A 20,396-nucleotide genomic window follows, 5' to 3' on the forward strand; every position below is an offset into this window, starting at 1 on the left:
CAGGGGGGTGAAACTCCGCTTCTGCATCCGGTTAGACATGGGGAAATTTTGGAAGGTCAAAAGTGCACACTGCTCCCATTTTTCGCGTACAAGCCTATGGACACCACAACTTCATGGCACACCAGCGAAACGGAGGCGTGGTCATAATTGGCCTGCGCGCACAGCGTAAAGATATGCAAATAAGTATATTGTTACTAATTAGCATAATGCGCGACGTGATTGATTATGAAATGAATTCGTAGAGTTGCGTCTTTGGTAAATAATATTGATAAGGTAGATTATGTCATTCATTCCCCCGTTCACCCCCCGGTATTCAGTTGTTAATTCATCTTTCCTTGTTTACATTTTCCTGTCGCGATTATTACTACATCAATTAATAAAATTATTTATTTGCTACAGCTATTTCCCTTTAAGAAATGTGGAAGCTTACAAGGAATTCATTAATAGGATTGAACTTAGGGATGTGCTTGCTCGATCTATTCATGCAGCCATCACTGCATATTATTTTCATTACACATCATTAATAGCCATAATTATTTATATGTTTGGGTTTTTTTTTAGGGGGGGGGGGTAAATACTTAAAATGATCAGAGAAATCTGAGCAAGAGAGCAAAGCAATTTAGAAGGCCATTTTGTCTTTATTTTGAAATTGAAATGAACTATCTGGTGCAAATCTTATAAAGATTAAAAAAAAAAATATTTTCTGAGTTTGGGATGGGAGCAAAATTAAGACAGCCCAGTACCTCCCCCCCTTCCCCCCGCGTGAATTCACTCTCATCAAGGCTATCTTAAAAAGGTCACTTCCAAACAAGATGAAATTTTATTTGTACCTGCCCGCCCCAAAATCTATCCATCGATCCCACCCTTCCCCCCTCTCTCTTCCACACACACACACATGCATGTACCACATAATCATGCGAGCAAACAATTATTCTCATATCATTTTTATCCCACTCTTAAATCAAACTCATTTATCTCTTTAGGAAGAATATCTAATTTGGCTGCACCTGATCTTAAAATGTCACAGTATGCCATATTTTTATGGGCTATCTTGCCATGCATGCATGGTATTTTGATACTTTATGTTATACTCTTACCTGTTGTCCTAGTATTATACCCATTGATACCTGACAAACAAAATCAATCAATCAGTAGCACCATCATATTCCAGTCATATAGAAGTATTCTTCATTATCATCATTACCTACATCACAACACAGTTTGGTAGCAATAACATCATTATCACATATCTTTCACGCAATGTGAATAAATGAATCTTATCACGAATATCAAGATTAGAAAGTATATTTCAAATTAAAATATTTATTAAGGAATCAATTTCTGAATATGTGATCAAAATATTTCTATCCTCTTTTTCTTGCCAAAGCATCACATTACATCAGCAAAATGCATATAATGAATGCAACAGAAATTGCAAGGCTGTTACAAGGGAGGGGATATAATTTTTTGGGTAAAATCTAGAGAAAACAAATTAAAAAAAATCACTTTCATAGGTATTGATAAGCCTTATATAGTCAATATAAGGGGACATCAAGGATGTCATTAAAAAAATTAACGATATACCTCTCTCTCAAAGTCGGTTACTCAAATATCAAGTATTTTTTTTCAGCATTTGCTGACAAGAAATAGCATGCTAATCTAACCGAGGGCACTTCACAAAAAAGGGAGCACATTGCCACATTTCCTTCCCAAATCTGCACATTAGTAAATTAGTAACAAAATTGCTTATTGTCTATTGTTGTGAAGTGCTGCTAGAGCTGTGTTCTATTTCCAACAATTTTTTTTTCATTTGAAGAGCTAATTTAGTTCATAATACGGGACATGAACAATACAGTGCTACAAGAACAAAAAGAGATTAAAAACGAACAAAACAGTGCAACTTTTCACTTCCCCCAAAAAATAAATTCAACAGCTTAATGTCCAGCACTACAGATCCTTGTTTCATAAAGACGTCAATTATGGTAAATTTGCCCCAATTGTAACGAGCAACTAGCATGGGAACCTCAATGTTGATCTGTTACTTTAATGTTTCCATGGTAATTACCAGAATGGCAAAGAGTTAGAGTAGTGGTTAGACTTAATGAAATGGGGTCCAGGAGTGAGAGTGATTTCTTAATCCTTTGTTCTGTCACCTTGTTTTTTTTTAGTATGCACATTTTCAATGAATATCCATTATTTCTTATTGTCTTATGTATGTCTGTAGGCATGTACATAGCACAGAACTTAGTAAAGACCCATTCCGAATTGATTATATTACCAGAATACAACTTATCCCTTTCAAACTACTTATATCATTAACAGTTCTTTCACTACTACTACATGTAGATGATTAGAACATTAATAAAGGGTGGGTAGATGTGCCCTTTGGGAAAATATTTAAATCTTGTGTGAAACCTATGGACCTAAATATCAATACTCCAATTTTTTTTCTACAGATGTGTAGTTCAAGCAACATTCAATATGTATTGACATGTTTATTCAAATTCATTCAATTTTTAATATGTGTACTAATTGTGATGAAGTAGCTACTTGTTATGAACTTGGCCTCCATATTTCTTCTTATAATCTGCCCTGGTGATACTCAAACTGCCTGCGGAACCTGCATGGTAAACACAAAAAAGAAAAGAACAAAATGAGCTGCTGATATAAATTATTCTTACTCATCTAGTTCAGTTTATTAAGAAGTTTTAAACTTTTAATTAGGCCCTAATCTTCCATGCAATATTGTTTAGATAATGCACATGTAGTAATCTATATAGCCAGATAAAAATCATAGATCACTATTTACAAAGCATTATTAATAGAACTTTTTTGATTAAGTGTGTAAACTCATTCAAATATATATCATAAAATTACTCTCAATATTTTGTCCTTTTTTATTTCTGTCTACAAAGTAACTGAGTTTTAAAGTGATATCACATATGACTCATGTAGATAAGATAAGAGACATGGACAATAAGTATGCATTGATGAGAATGGAAATACTGGTGAATCTGAATCCAAATAAATATTTACTTTTACTCACAACGGAGCTTTACTATATGGGATAACATGATTCAGAAAAAGTTGCTATAGCCCTCCCCCCCCCCCAATAAAAAATAAATAGGAGGCCTTTTTTTAACGAAAACAAGCATACTTTACAAGTTTTCAGTTCAAATATCCTGTTCCTCATCAGATTGTAACTCTTGGTGATGTGTAAATGGTAGTTGACTTTGTACTTCTGACTGGGCTTGGACTGCTAAGAACTTGATCCCATTGGATCTGCAATTCAAAATACACACAATACAGTTTAGAATTTTAGAGGTGATAAACAAAATCCCCCTTTTAAAACAATATTTTCAAAATTTCCAGCTATATATACCGGTAGTCCTATCCTAAGACTATGAATATTCCCAACTAGAAAAAAGCTGGTCTTGACCGAAAACTTCCCTCTCTCTGTATTATGTTCCACTGACGAAATAGGCATAGGCCTACCTGGCTCTGTTTCCACTGACCATCTTCATTGTCAAGAAGAGTCAGTAAATGGTTCAAGCATATACGTGGCCTACTATAGCGAGGCCTTTTGTCAATCTTATACACCAAGCCAGCTTTGACAGATGTAGGATAATTATTATTTGTGTGATAATTTGGCTCTCGCTCATTCACCAGTGCAAGACAATTGTTTTTTTTTAAATCGTCTAGATCTATAAACATGTGAATCTCTACATCTAAGTGAGTTCCTCTTCAAGTTTGATTTTGATTTTTAAAAAAAGTTAGCTTGCTCGCAAGTTTAAATGACCCTTTGCCTTTCACCATAAATATGGTCAAGTGAGGAGGAAAATAAAGATAAATCAATTGGATTAGCCCTCTCTCTACTTATACTTATAAAATTCAAAATGGGGCACTTTAAATTTTGTCACCCCTTCCCATAAAAAAATTGCACTCGTGGTATACGAGAACTGAGCAGTTTGAAACCTGACAAAGAAATGCTGTCCCCAAAAAATAAGAATCATTTAACTCCGTTATATAATTTTAGTCCAACTAGGGACTAGAATAAAGTTAATTTAAATCTTCGTAGAAAAAGTCAAGCCAGACAGATCTAGAATTTCATTTTTAGAAATCAAGATATAAGTAAGACCTATCCTAGGGCCTTACTTTTTAGTAAAAAAAGACTAATGTTAAAATCTGTCTCAAACCATTCCACCAGTGGGCAGTGGCAAATCTACCGATATCAATATCATTCCAAATAGATTTTAGTTCATTTAAATAATTGATTTAAAATTAATTTCTTTTTAAATGCAGAGAATTATATTGATCAAGATGGAATAGCGGTGTCAAAATATCAGTAGGCTCAGGCCCAACTTTAAACTTCAACTCAAGCTTGTCAGTGACATTAATTCCCAACACCTAATCTAAGACTAATGACCTAGCCTACATCGCCATCGGCAATTTCGCAGCCGGCTGGCACCGGCGGTATCAATGCCCATTTCCCGCTCTGACTATATTATTTGGCTTAGATTTAATGCAGCTTTGCCGTTACTGAACAAGTCCACATCTACCCCTGATATATGACAATGTACTGAAATACAGATTTAATAAGGACGGACATGAAGCATTCTATTTAACCAACTTAGTTCTACGAAAAACTATTATTTTCTGAGAAAATATGTCAGTCAGATCCGGAGTCAGATCTCAGTAATGGAAATATGGAAATTGTGGTTTCCCGTAGTAAACTACACAAAGTACATAAGGCCCTGACTGCGACGCCGAACCCCAGCAGCAAACACATTACAATTACAACCGAGATCAAAGCACGAAATTGAACTTAACTTACTTTTATTTGTATGGAATGCCATTACTTTGATGTAGATGTTCCCTCATAATTTTCTGCTCAACTGAATTTCACTCAGAAATCATGATTCCGGATACTAATTCTATAAACAGATAATTAGTCTTGCTATTGTATTTCAAATGTTGAATTTCGCAGAGTAAAAAAGAACGACACTTCGCACAGATATCGTAGGGAATTGTGGGAAGGAAAAAAATGTTTAATGCATGAGGACATGAATAAAACATTAGCGTTTTATCCAATCATACAAGTGTATTATGCGTATTTTGACGTCATTATTCATGAATTAAACATTGACCTTCCAAAATCAACCTTCAAATTGGCCAAATGGCAGCCATGTTTGTTATGTACAAAACCTATGGAAAATCAAAAACGCGCGGAAAGAGTTCCCTCTCTAGCTCCCTTCGGGAGCTTACTACGTAAGATCGTATCTCTGTGCATCACAGCACAGAGATACGATCTTACGTATAAGCTCCCGAAGGGAGCTAGAGAGGGAACTCTTTCCGCGCGTTTTTATTTCCCATAGGTTTTGTACATAGCCAACATGGCTGCCGGCGGACAATTTGAAGGTTGATTTTGGAGGGTCAATGTTTTATTCATGAGAATGACGTCAAAATACGCATAATGCACTTTTATGATTGGATAAAACGCTAATGTTTTATTCATGTACTCGTGCATTAAACATTTTTTTCCGTCCCACAATTCCCTACGATATCTGTGCGAAGTGTCGTTCTTTTGGACTCTGCGAATTTCAAGTTTCTGAAACAAAATAGCTAGACTAATTATCTGTTTATAGAATTGATGTTCGAAATCATGGTTTCTGAGTGAACTTCATTGGAGCAGAAAATCTTAGAGGGAACATCAATACTATTCTAATGCCATTCCATAAGAATAAAAGTAAGTTACGCTTATTTTCATGTTTTGATCTCACTTGCAAATTGTAATGTGTTTGCCGGGGTTCGGGGCTCATCCTGTATTACGTACCTGTAAACCACAATTTCAATATTTCTTTTGCCTGACTTCAAAATAAAAAAGTGTGATCATTGAGTTTCCCAAAAAATACTATATCTAGGGGTCTATAGTTTGTCGTAGATCTAGACATTCATCGGAATGCTTCATGTAGGTCCAAAGTAAACCTGTATTTCAGTTTAATTGTGATTAGACAATTATCAGGGGTAGATGTGGACTTGTTTCCGACCTCCTGTTTTTTAGTAACGACAAACTGTCGATTTTAGGCCTATTTAAATTTAGGTCAATGTAGGGATATAGTCAGAGCGGGGGCCGGCCTTTGATATCGCCGGTGCTAGCCGGCTAGCGAGATTGTCGATGTAGTCATGGGGTATGAAAATAGCGGGGACGGACTAGGCCCAAACTTCAAGCTTGAAAGTTGAAGTTTAGGCCTAGTCCGTCCCCTCTATTTCATCTTCATATGAATAAGTATAATTCTCAGCAGTTTCTTTTATTCAGGAACGCTTTAATTCAGAATAATCAGTGTTGAAATACGATTGACTTAGCATTAATGTCTGTATGTTAAGTGTTACTTGTCTTAGTCTTAGATTTGAATGAAATGGCGTAGCCTACCCTAGACCTAAATCAAGTCTATTTGAACAGGATACCCTGGGCCCGGCCTGGGGTGGTAATTTGAAAACGTTCTTAGTGTTTACTTCATTCAAATGTGATGTGATTCTTAAGTTATACAGGCCCAGCATAGACCAGATTCAGCTATATACAGCTGTAGAAATATGTGGTTGGAATCATTTTACTTTTATAAACAATGTGAGGTAGGCCTATGCCTCTATGTGATAGAAAATGAAGTTTCGGGTCCAGATAACTTTTTTGTTCTAGTTTGGAATATTCATTCATAGACCTGGGATATGGGCAGCTGGAAATTTCAAAAATATTGTTTAAGAAGAGTAATTTTATTATCTCTAAAACTCTCAAATTTAAATTGTCAATTGCAGATCCAATGGGACCAAGTTCTTAGCAGTTCACACCTAGTCAGAAGTACAAAATTGAGAACCATGCCGATCAGCAAGTGTTAGTTACAATCTAATGAGGAACAGGATATCTGAATGGGAAAATTGCAAGGTATGCTTACTGTTTTTATAATATACAGGCTGTATCTAAGCTCATCACCCCCCCCCCCCCCCCCAAAAAAAAAAAATAAATAAATAAATAAATAAATAAATGAATATTTCCCCTTTTTTGGGAGGGGGTGGGCTATGGCCAATTGTGCTGAAACATGATGCGATATCATGTAATGTTAAAGTTCCATTGTGAGTTAATATATGTTTGAATTCAGATTCACCAGTATTTCCATTTCTAACACTGCATACTAATTATCCATATATCCTGTCTATACATGCATTTGCATAAAAAACCCAAGATATTAACAGTTATCACAAAATTCTGATAAATATTTGAATTAATTTGCACTCTTTATTTTCAAAACATACTGTAGATAGTTATATTGATATATGAATTTATTTGGATGTGGGACGAAAGTGACTGCATGTGCTAAACTTGTTTTATCACTGAAGATATAAAATAGAGTTTACATCTTTTTTTTACTAAACTGGACTAGATGAGTAAAAATAATTTACAGCTTATTATGTTCTTTTCTCTTTATTACCATGCAGGTTTCCCACTTCCTAAGCTGTTTAAGTACTGGTATCACAACATAAGTGCCAAGAAGAGAATTGAAACGGTCTCAAAATTTTTGCTGGTGCCCCCCCCCCCCCCGATGCCGTGACCCACGGTACGCCACTGCAAGTCTTCATAAATTATGTAGGGTTATTAAGTTGCATTTATTGTTATCTTCATTTAAAAAAAATGTGAAATGGGCTACCACTGCAATAATATATAAATAGACTATATTTCAAACATAGATTGAATTCTAACCACAGTGACAGTAGACAAATCAAATTTTGTTAATGATTCGCTAATGTATTGATTGGGGAAGGCACTCTTTAGGATTCTGGCATTGTGTCCCACCCCCCCCCCCCCTTATGAGGAGTGCTCTCACATCAGTAGACTATTTCTTGTCAGCAAATTTGAAAGGAATTCACCCATTTTTTTGAGTGACAAACTTTTGTGGAAGAAAATAAACGAATATCAAAGGTTTTTATGCTCTTTTATGGAATATTAACTATAGGCTCATCGAGATCCTTTGAATGAAATTTTAACAAACATTGTACAATGTAGAAAAATGTACTTAATCCTATTTTTGTACATTTATATACCCACCCCAGGCTACCCTTACCCAGTAACAGCCCTTTTTAGCTATGCATTGCCTTCATTTTTTTAAATACAATTTAATGCTTGGTAGATGCTAATTATTATTTTTATGTTAATGTCAATGTTTTAGAAAATGGATTCCTTAATAAACATGTTAATTTTGAATTGAATTTTTTGATCTTGGTAATTTTCATTTATCAATTAATTGTGACGATGTATTGCTTCTGAGCTGTTATGCACAAATGGCACAAGATGTTGCACTGTACTGAAATGTGATGATGCCACTGTTACATGAGATCAAACAGCAGTCAATTAAAATATTATTCAAGAAAAATAAGGATAAGAGTGGGAAAGAAAGTAAAATGACAGGAGAATTATTTGCTTGTAGTTTCTGAGAGAGAGACAGACAGAAAGAGAGAGAGATGGGGGGGGGGGTGAAAGTTCCGTTTGTTTTGAAAGAAGCAATTATAAGACCTTACTGTTCATGACGGGGGGGGGGGCTAATTATTTCTCCAAATTTTTGAAACCTGCATATAAAATGTATTTTTTCTTTCCAAATGAAAATTACACCAGATTCATTTTCAGTTGAAAATAAAAAAGAAATAGCCTACGATCGGTTTGCTCTCTTGCCTATTTAATTTTGAGAACCCCCTCCCCCCCTAAAATATGGTATATACCTAGGTCATGATTATTGATGTTTGACATAGAAGTCGCCATTTAAAATTAAGTGCTCCGAGGACTGCTATTCATAATAGGACTTATATTGGAGACTACAATTATGGAAAAGAATTTGATTTGTTATTATCTTTGTTTATATTATGAAAAGAGGTTCATTTCGTTTTCTGCAATAAAAAGAAAAAAGGGCTCCAGAAACCTAAAGAGATGTCATCGTATATGGCAACATTTTCTTTGGGAACCTCCTCTGTAATATTTTTTAGCAAAGATCCTGGCCATTTGCAGCTAAAACAAAGCAAAGATGCAGTAATAATCGTAACAAGCAATAACAAATAGATCATTAAAATAGATGAATAATAAAACTCTGAGGAGGAAAAAAACGAATGATCTGACATGATGTAATCACTGACAGACACCATAAACGATATTAATCAGGTCGCGCATTATGTTAATTAGTGACAAAATACTAATTTACATATTTTTACGCTATGCGCGAAGGACGTTCCGTGACCACGCCTTCATTTCGCTGGTGTACCAAAACAGTGGCGGTGTCCATAGGCTTGTATACGAAAAATGGGAGCAGTGTGCACTTTTGACCCTCCAAAATTTTCTTCAATTCTGACCGGATGCAGAAGCGGAGTTTCACCCCCCTGCATCACAGCATGCTAGTGTCCCTGTACTGTATAGAACATTATAAAATAGCTGTATTATTTCAAGCATCGCGATTGGTCAATACGCGTCACATGACATCCAACTTTTTTTGTGCACTGCACGGTAGTGCAAAAGGTGTGCAACGAAAATTGACATTGCACGCTCGAGCAAACCAGTGCGGTAGAAGTCCAACAAAACTGTACTGTAACTTTTAAAAAAATTGTTTCTGTGTTGCTATTTTATAAAACAAATAATGCACTTGCTCTGTCGTGCGTAAAAGTAAATGCAGAGAAAGCTCGGTTTCTTCAGATGGAGCACACTGGGCACTCGCCGCAAGCGGCTCGTGCACAGTGCGACTCCTATCTAAAGAAACCTCGCGTGCTCTGCATTTCCACTAACGCACTCGGCTGCATGCATTATTTGTATACTAATCACAGTGTGATGGCTAAAGAAAGGTTTGTTGTGAAAATAAGCCTAGCAGAAAAAAAAATAATAAAAAAAATATCGGTGAAGATTTGAGCAAAATCCATTTAAGAATAAGAAGTTTATTAAAATTTTGGGTTTGTGACGTCATAACGAGCATCTGCCACATATGACATTGTTATGTAATGTAATATGCACCAAACTATGCATAAATTTCATTTTCAATGGTTTGTGATGAATTTTATTTTGAGCGGGTGTGAAATCAGGGGAAATCATTTAAGTGAAAGTACAATAAAAAACATTTCATTGATTTTTATCATACGATGTGCAGGAAAGCTGTTTATTTATTTATTTATTTATTTATTTTGTTTTTATTTATTTCATACTGCAGGGTAGGCCTGTTCAGTTCTTAAAACTGCATTACAAAGGCGCCCTGCAGTTTAAAATACATGTCAAGATAACTATGAACAACAACAACATCAAAAATACAAAATACAAAATATCTAACATCAATGGAGGAGCCGTGGTGTAGTGGTTCTGACTCTCGCCTTGTAAACAGAGGGTCGTGTGTTCTAATCCCACCGCGGTCTGGCGTCCTTTGGCAAGGCGTTAATCCACACTTTGCCACTCTCGACCCAGGTGCTAAATGGGTACCCGGTAGGATGTGAAAGTCATTGTAGCTTGTCCAGTACTGTGTGCGCCTCACCGGCGACTGACTGGAATACTCCCCAGGGAGTGGAGGATGTGCACACATTGTGTGCGGGAATGACTGATTGAATCCGATGACCGGGGTAATAATATATCTGTAAAGCGCTTAGACACGTCGTTCCGATGTATTAAGCGCTATATAAAAAACGGATTATTATTATATTATTATTAACATCAGAAAAAATTAACACCAAAATATAGAGTGGGAAGTGACAATTTAAACATACATAGCATTGTAAATCAATGAAATATCATTTCGCTCTTTATCAATTCGCATATAACGTCACAAATCAAATAAATTAAACCATTTTTTCACTCTTCGATGGATTTTTCCTTCGGGCAATATTTTTCACAATCTGTTCTGCTGTTTTTACAACAAACTAATTTTATCATTTATTAATTACATGTACTCATGGGCGGAAATTCCAGGGGGGACAGGGTGGACGTGTCCCCCCTACTCAAAATAGTAGGGGGGGGGAACACAAATCAAATGTCCCTCCTACTATTTTTGGTCTTCAAAATCGAAATAAAACCCTTTCGGACGAGATGACCTTGCTTTGGGGATGAACCCCCCCCCCTTTTTTTTTTTTTTTTTTTTTGCTTGTCAAATTTATTTTCGTCGAAATGACCTGAAATTTGGGATGACAACCTTTCCCCCCCCCCCTTTTTTTTTTCTTTTTTGCTTTCCAAAAATTTTCCAACCCATTGTCCCCCTACCTTTTGGGAGAGATTTCCGCCCATGCATGTGGTCACAAGCGGCCCTGGGCGAATCCACTGATGACACTGCATGGGACGGATTCAACTTTTCCAGCTTTTGCAAATGAGGAGGTGGCGGGATTTTCATCCACATTTTACTGAATTCAATAATACAAAGAAATGGCAGTCATTTCAACTTCAGCTTACCAGTCAGGATAGGTAGAATAATACTGCAAACATTATAATTCTCTTCCCAATTAATGACCTGAAGGAAACTTTTTTCAATTTTAAGAGGAATTGAAAGAAGCTGATATAAAAAAAATACTTCGGCATTTTTTTTTTACATATTTACATTTCGTAGATATTTGTGCATTTATTGTAAAAGTTTGCTGAACTTTAATTGAGAATATTGTGTTTGATATGATTGAATTCATGAAAATGGTACTGCTACAATTATTTATTTCTGATGATAACTCCTTTTTTTTTCATCTAGATATAGTTTTACTTTTATCGCAATAGGCATAGTATACATGTCAAAGACCCTATTGAAATATAGCTGTTATTTCGTGGGTTAGGCTTACACGGGGGCCCGCGGGGGGGGGGGGCACTTACATTGACGAGTGGATACCATGCGCGACCAAAAAAACACGTAAAAAGGATGTCTTTTTCAAGATGGCACGTTACGTACGTAACGTGATAAGGGTGTCAAAAACACCCCAAAAAAATGAAAAAAGGGTATCTATATTTCGCTCAGAAAAATATACGTGTTTAGGGTCAAATATGCGGGGATGATAAAACAAAATCAAAATGTTTTATAAAGGATGTCCTTTTTGCCCCCACACTACGTGTTTAGAGTCCTATTTGCGCGAGGTGTGGGAGGTCGGGCCGTACTAAACCAAAATAATGGTGTGTAAAGGTAAAACCGACGACCCGTGACATAACAATAACATATCGCTGTACTTGTTTAGGGTTCATTTCAGGCCTTGCCAAGAGTATCGTTTTTATTCCAATACTTGGGGTGCATTTTCAGACAGGCGCGGATTCATGGGGGGGCCGAGGGGGCCTTGCCCCCCCCCCCCCCCCTTTCGGCTAAAAAAAAAAAAAGAGGGAAAGAAAGAGGAAAAAGAGGGGAAGAGGGGACAGAAAAGAAGAAAAAGAAGAAAGAAAGAGGGGGAAGAAGGGAAGAAAAAAGGGAGAGGAAAAGGGGGAGAGAGAAGAGGAAAGGAGAGAGGGGAGAGGGGGAAAGAAAAAGGAGAAAAAAAAGAGAGGAAGGAGGAAAGAAGATAAGAAAGAGAAAGGGGAAAAGAAGAGGGGAAAAGAGAGGAAAAGGGGGAAGAAAGAAGAGGAGAAAAAAGAGAGAGGAAAAGGGGAAAGAAAAGAAGAAAAAGGGAAGAGGGGGAAGGAAGGGAATGAAAAGGGAAAGGAAAAGGGGAAAGAAATAGAAGGAAAAGGAGAGGGAAAGGAGAAAAAAGAGGGAGAGGAAAAAGAGGAAAGGAGAAAAAGAGGAAGAGAAGAAAAGGGGGGAGGGAGAGGGGGAAGAAGAAGAGGAAGAGGGGGAAAGAAAAGGAGAGAGGGGAAGAGGGAGGGAAGAAGAGAAGAAAAAAGAGAGGGGAAAGAAAAGAAGAGGGGAGAGAAAAAAGGAGAAGAAGAGGGGAAAGAAAGAGAAAAAAGAGAGAAGGGGGGGGAAGAAAAGGGGAAAGGAAGAGAAGAAAAGGGAGGGGAGAAAAAAGAGGAAGAGGGGAAAGAAAAGGAAAGAGAGGAAGGGGAAGGAAAGAAGAGGAAAAAAAAGAAAGGGGAAAGAAAAGAAAAAAGAAGAGGGGAAAGAAAAGAAGAAAAAAGTAGAAGAAGAGGGGAAAGAAAGAGAAAAAAGAGGAAGAGGGGGAAGAAGAGAAGAAAAGGGAGGGGGAGGGGGAGAAAAAAGAGGAAGAGGGGAAAGAGAGGGGGGAAGAGAGAGGAAGAGGGGAAAAGGAAAAGGAGAGAGAGGAAGAGGGAAGAAAGAAGAGAAGAAAAAAGAGAGAGAAAGGGGGAAAGAAAAGAAGAAAAGGGGAGAGGAAGAGGGGGAAGGACGAGAAGAAAAAAAAAGAGGAAGAGGAGGAAAGAAAATGATGTTCGAACCAAAAGGGCGCCGAAATGATGTTCGAACTGGGGGCCGAATTGATGTTCGAACGGGGGGGGGGGAATTGATGTTCGACGTAGGGGCGCCAAATTGATGTTCGAACTAGGGGGCGCCAAATTGACAAATTGATACTCGAGCTAGGAGGGGGGGGGGCGAAATGATATTCTAACTAGGGGCGCCAAATTGATGTAGGACCTACATGTAGGGGCGCCGAATTGATATTCGAACTAGGAGGGCGCCGAAATGATGTTTGAAGGGATGTTAAAATGATGTTCGAACTGGGGCGCCAAATTGATACTCGAACTGGGGGGGGGGGGGGCGAATCGATGTTAGAGCTGGGGGGGGGGGCGCCAAATCGATACTCAAACAAGGGGGCGCCAAATTGATATTCGAACTAGGAGGGCGCCGAATTGATGTTCGAACTAGGGGGGGGGGCGCCAATTGATACTCGAGCTAGGGGGGGGGGCGAAATGATATTCGAACGAGGGAAGGCAAATGATGTTCGAAGGGATGTTAAAATGATGTTCGAACTGGGGGCGCCAAATTGATACTCGAACTGGGGGGGGGGGGCGCCAAATTGATATTCGAACTAGGAGGGCGCCGAAATGATGTTCGAAGGGATGTTAAAATGATGTTCGAACTGGGGGCGCCAAATTGATACTCGAACTGGGGGGGGGGGGGGCCGAATCGATGTTCTAGCTAGGGGGCGCCAAATTGATACTCAAACTAGGGGGGCGCCGAATTGATGTTCGAACTAGGGGGGCGCCAAATTGATACTCGAGCTAGGGGGGGCGAAATTATATTCAAACAAGGGAAGGCAAATTGAGTTCGAAGGGATGCCAACATGATGTTCGAACTGGGGGCCGAAATGATGTTCGAAGGAATGTCAAAATGATGTTCGAACTGGGGGCCGAATTGATGTTCGAACGGGGGGGGGGGGGATTGATGTTCGACGTAGGGGCGCCAAATTGATGTTCGAACTAGGGGGCGCCAAATTGACAAATTGATACTCGAGCTAGGAGGGGGGGCGAAATGATATTCGAACTAGGGGCGCCAAATTGATGTAGGACCTACATGTAGGGGCGCCGAATTGATATTCGAACTAGGAGGGCGCCGAAATGATGTTTGAAGGGATGTTAAAATGATGTTCGAACTGGGGCGCCAAATTGATACTCGAACTGGGGGGGGGGGCGAATCGATGTTAGAGCTGGGGGGGGGGGCGCCAAATCGATACTCAAACAAGGGGGCGCCAAATTGATGTTGGACCTATATGTAGGGGCGCCAAATTGATATTCGAACTAGGAGGGCGCCGAATTGATGTTCGAACTAGGGGGGGGGGGGCGCCAATTGATACTCGAGCTAGGGGGGGGGGCGAAATGATATTCGAACGAGGGAAGGCAAATGATGTTCGAAGGGATGTTAAAATGATGTTCGAACTGGGGGCGCCAAATTGATACTCGAACTGGGGGGGGGGGCGCCGAATTGATATTCGAACTAGGGGCGCCAAATTGATGTTTGACCTACATGTAGGGGCGCCAAATTGATATTCGAACTAGGAGGGCGCCGAAATGATGTTCGAAGGGATGTTAAAATGATGTTCGAACTGGGGGCGCCAAATTGATACTCGAACTGGGGGGGGGGGGCCGAATCGATGTTCTAGCTAGGGGGCGCCAAATTGATACTCAAACTAGGGGGGCGCCGAATTGATCTTCGAACTAGGGGGCGCCAAATTGATACTCAGCTAGGGGGGGGGGGGCGAAATGATATTCAAACAAGGGAAGGCAAATTGAGTTCGAAGGGATGCCAACATGATGTTCGAACTGGGGGCCGAATTGATGTTCGAATGGGGGGGGGGGGGGGAGGGGCGAATTGATGATCGACCTACATGTAGGGGCGCCGAATTGATATTCGAACTAGGGGCGCCAAATTGATGTTGGACCTACATGTAGGGGCGCCGAATTGATACTCGAACTAGGGGGGGGGGCGCCGAATTGATGTTCGAACTAGGGGCACCACATTGATGTTTGAACTAGGAGGCGCCATCGGCGGAAATCCCAGGGGGACAGGGGGGACGTGTCCCTCCTACCAAAAATAGTAGGGGGGACACAATATCAAATCTCCCCCCTACTATTTTGGTCTTTTATGATGGAGAAAAATACATCATTCACATTCGAAATATTACATGTATTTAGAACTATTAAAATGACGTTACATTTTAAATGGGTGAAAACCATTTAACCTTCTTTTTTTTTGCTTGTCAAATTTTCAAGCCCCTGGTCCCATAGGCCGATCCAGGAGGGCCCGAGGGGCCCTCCTGGATGGGCATTACACATTATCACATTTCACCATTTCACATTACACATTTCACCTCGTAAATCGAACTTTCGTTATTTTGTTTGATTTGAAAACTGATTTTTAAAGAGTGCTCTCTAAAAATGACAGCTTTATGGCCTGAATATTGACATTTTCTGCTCGCGCTACGCGCTCGCAAATTTCGATTTATCAAGTACCTATTATTTTCGTGTATTCCATTGTGTTTTTAAAATATCCCATTTCAAGTCTTGATTGTCAAAACGTATCAGATTTGATTGGCGAGTTATGTATGTCTCAACATTGATTTTCAGTTTTTTAACAAGATTTTGGCTCGCGATTTGCGCTCGCATTAATGGTTAAAAAATATTTTAACTGATGCATCCTATTCATAATTACAATAGTGCTTGAAATGTCCAGTTTTCAGGCCAAAATATCATCAGATTTTCTCGCCCTCATTAGGCATTAATAAATAAGATATTAATTTAATGATTAAATTGTCCCTTTTGTTTCATCTCGCACTTAGCAAGAGGAATTATGATGATAGTCATCATTTTCATATGATGGCATGTCCTAAGGATGTCCCGCTCCTATGTAAAAACTCAAATAATAGTGAAAAATATCAGCTCTTTATGAAGTGCGATCCATATCCACCTCACTATTTTCCTACAAAGTGCTTGAAATGTAGAGCTGAAATTGACTTTTTTTCAGATCGGAATATCAAATAGTTTAAGCTCGCACTTCGCGCTCGCTTTGATTTGTCATGTTAAAAGATGTGTAGAATGCCTAGATTCTAAGTCTAAATCTTAAACACATGCGCGCATGTTTGTTCAGATATTCAAATTGTTCTCTATTTAAATCATCCAGTTTTAGATCACAATATCAAAAAGTTCTGCTCGCGCTTTGTGCTCCCATCATTTATGTAGAAAAACCCTATATTACTCATTCTTTTCATGATTTACAAAACCTGAATAGAGTGTTCCGTTTTTAGGTCTAAATCTCGAATTTTTCCGCTCGCGCTTCGCTTGCATTAATTGTTTAGTTATATAGCTACCCTGTTCACGATTACAAAAATTGATTAAAATTTTCGATTCTTTTTGTAGAAATGTCAAAAATTTTCAGCTCGCGATTCGCGCTAGCATTATTTGATAATTGAAAATATGTAACGTCTTCATGGTTAAGTGCAAGCAGTCCTTAACAAGTACCTTTTCGATCAGTTCAAATTAAACTTCACTTTGCACTCGCATTATTAATGTAAGGAAGACCCCCCAATTACTCATCCTTTTCATGATTTACAAAACATGAATAGAGTGTCTCGTTCTTAGGTCTAAATCTCAAAATTTTTCATTTTCTATCAATTGTTTAGTTATATACCTATTCTGTTTAAGTTGCAAAAAGTGCTTAGAATTTCCATTCTTGAGGTAAAAATTTCCAAAAATTTCAGCTCGCGCTTTGCGCTCGTATTATTTGATTGTTGAAATATGTAACGTCTTCATGGATAACTGCAAGCAGTCTTTAGTTTAACAGGTACCTTTTCCATCAGTTCATTTCTGCTCGCACTTCGCGTTCAAAGTAATTATTTAGTTGCATACATATCTTTTTCAGGATAACAAACATTGCCCAGATTGTTCAGATTTTAGGAAAAAATACATACAATTTCCCCAAAAAATTTTAGCTCGCGCTTCGCGCTCGCATTATATAAATAAGGATTATGATATTATGTATTTATGTTGATTTATAAGAATAAAGCTTAGAAGTGACCATGATGACTACCCTTCAATGAAACAAACAAAACTCATCTTCGAGCGGCCGATCGGGGATTAAAATATGGCTGAATTTTTTTTGGCCTCACCCCCCCCCCCCCCCCCATTGGCGAAGGCTAGATCCGCCCCTGTGGTCCCCCTACCTTTGGGGACAGATTTCCGCCCATGGGTGAGACTGAATTGACTGGCAATGATGTTGCTACATAGAGACCTTGAAGTCGACAATGACAAAGTTGTCAAGGATTTCGCCACTTCCCATCCTCGAAAGATGAGGCTTTCCTGTGTCATTGATGATCCTAACGATGTATAACAAGTGAAACGCGTAACGTATAACAAGCGGATATTTGATTGCTTTTATGTCTAAATATCATGAATTACTAGTAAATCCATAACCTAATAACCTAATTTATGTCGACATTTCAAAAAATTAATTTTGGTAAGATTTCGATGTTGATTCTCCCAACATTTTCTAAGTTCATTGACCCAGGCGGCCAGGCCTGCATCGACCCTAAATTACCTTTGACCTTGGTCATGTTACCTTAAACAAACGTAGTCGGGATATTCCGCTATACTTTATTACCCTTGTTTCCAAGTTTCATGGACTATGACATTTCTTAAATTTGGTTAAGATTTCAGTGTTGACGCCATCCCCATCGTCAAAAAGAGGCGCCAATTATTGTCTCGCTCTGCTATGTAGGCGAGACAAAAATTATGTTCTGTCCTAGCGACCTTTGTAACATGTTTTAGTAGGGGCACGTATACAATTCGTCAATATTTTAATGAGTAATTCGTGAGCTTCACGAGCTGAGCACTCCATAACTCTATTCCTAACAAAAGTCGCTCTTGTTTATTAAAGGCTAAGAAACAAAATATGAATAAGAGTTGTGAATTCTTCTTGCATGAAGGGAAGCACTCTACACTTTGACAAATGTATGAGAAGCGTCTGATTTAAACTGTTGTTTTTATATTGCTTTCAACACTTAAGCCACTAATCCCAAACGGATTGGAAAATATAATGTTAACAAATGGAATATGATATTGTATATATGTCCTATGTTTCAATTGGACGGTGAATGGAGTACACGGCCAACAATTATATAACTTTAGCAGTTGTGAGAGTATTATTCTTGATAATAGTAATAATAATAATAATAATAATAACATTTTATTTACCCAGGGTAGCCACTTCAGTTAGGAAACTGCTCTACCAGCGGGCTCTGCATAACATTATATGTTATTCTTTAATCTGAGCAGATTGAATAGGCCTAACCGATTTTCTTTGACATTTCCGTTAATTTCAAGTTACATTTTATACTGACACTGTTTACATTTTGTACTGATACTCTTGATATTTATCAGAACAAATGAGGATTTCTATTCTTAGGTGAATGTTCTCTTGTTATTTCTCTATTGGAAAGCCGTTTGAGTAAAAATCGGTCTAGTAGTATAGTCACTAGTTACTAGTAAACGTTTTGCATGTTCTAGGTGGGTAGACATTCATACCACAACGCATATCATATTCTGAAATAGGATGTGCAGTATACCACCATGTGAACTTAATTGTGTATAGATATATTAATATATATTATTTACAGAAATGTTGACGTTTACTTGCAATATGTAAAGGAATAATTGAAACTTTCATTTTAATGGTGAAAGTTTCGGATGCGTTTTTTTTTTTTTGACGAATCGTCAAATACTCAAATAACTGAAATAACTATATGGTTTACATGTTTATATCGTTCCTATATTTTTGTTTCATGTAGTAATGCGTAAAAGACAGCTAGATACAGTTGATGATACGACACCTTTTCGTTTCCAACCTACAGTGGGAAATCATGTTGTATTTTTTAAAAACGAATTCCACTGAAACTATTACGTGAATATATTTATGCCTAAACTGTATTGCTATCATTTACATTTATTGCTACATCTTGAAATAGTTGATGTCAGTGGCGTAACTACGGGGGGCATGGGGGCACGTGCCCCCCCCCCCTCCCCCCAATCGGCTGGCCAAAAAAAAAAAAAAAAAAAAAAAAAAACGGGAAAAAGGAGAAAAAGAGGGAAAAAGGAAGAGAAACGTAGTGGGGAAAGAAGAAATTATTGAAAGAAATAATGTTATAATATTATGTTATATTACATAAGAAGCATTTTTTTCATAACTTTATGAAACATTATTTGCTTCATTGTGTCTTCATTGTTCCTGGGGAGCATTTCATCAACATGTCTGTCCGACAAGTTGTCAGATCTGACATCTTTCCTTGATTTTGATTGGCTGAGAGGCAGTGTTACTATGGTAACTGTCGGATTAAACAGGGGAGCGTTTCATGAAAGGACTTGTCGGACGTTTTATCCGACAAGTCCCATTTTATCCGCCAGTTACCATAGGAACAGTGCCTTTCAGCCAATCAACATGCAGGGAAAGATGTCAGATCTGACAACTTGTCGGATGAAAATGTTGATTGAACACTCCCCAGGACTTGTCGGATAAAACGTCCGACAAGTCATTTCATGAAACGCTCCCCTGGTGCTCGCATAGACTGTTTAACGATATATATAATCATGTTTTACTAAAACCTCCCGTTTTCAAATCAATATACAACAAATATATTTCCTCGCAATTCGAGTTATTATTGTTTTATGTAGTGATATATACTTTTTTGTCATGACTACTTAAAGTGATTGCCCTATTTTAAGGTCTTAATATAAAACATTTCCTGTCCGTGCTAACGTTTGCATTAGTGGATTGGTGGGATTTCTGCTCTTCATGAACTCCTAAAATCGGTCCCTAAAATGTCAATTTTTCAGATCTGAATATCAAAAATTTTCAGCTCGCGCTTCGCGCTCGCAGCATTTGATTAGTGAGATGCGTATGATAATCATGATTACAATTACTTCAAAAATTGCTTCACGTGTTTAGATGTAATTCTAACAAAATCAGCAAGCGCTTGGCACTCGCATTAGATGA

General features: G+C 38.1%; 2 long non-coding RNA genes across 2 annotated transcripts in view; one reads left to right on the plus strand and one right to left on the minus strand.

The window, feature by feature from the left end:
- The window catches only part of LOC135153550 (uncharacterized), a 10,079-nt gene extending 1,823 nt beyond the window's left edge, over nt 1–8,256 (plus strand). The window contains exons 2-3 of the long non-coding RNA XR_010292980.1: nt 6,811–6,937; nt 7,489–8,256. This is a non-coding gene — a long non-coding RNA (uncharacterized LOC135153550). The remainder of the gene's footprint in view (nt 1–6,810; nt 6,938–7,488) is intronic.
- LOC135153549 (uncharacterized) lies at nt 7–5,237 on the minus strand. The gene is made up of 3 exons (XR_010292979.1): nt 4,835–5,237; nt 3,163–3,282; nt 7–2,620 (listed from the first exon to the last, which is right to left on the minus strand). It is a non-coding gene; the product is annotated as an uncharacterized LOC135153549 (long non-coding RNA).
- Nucleotides 8,257–20,396: the final 12,140 nt, after the last annotated feature.

The sequence above is a fragment of the Lytechinus pictus genome, chromosome 3 (genome assembly GCF_037042905.1).
Source record: "Lytechinus pictus isolate F3 Inbred chromosome 3, Lp3.0, whole genome shotgun sequence".
In the NCBI taxonomy this organism is placed as follows: Eukaryota; Metazoa; Echinodermata; class Echinoidea; order Temnopleuroida; family Toxopneustidae; genus Lytechinus; species Lytechinus pictus.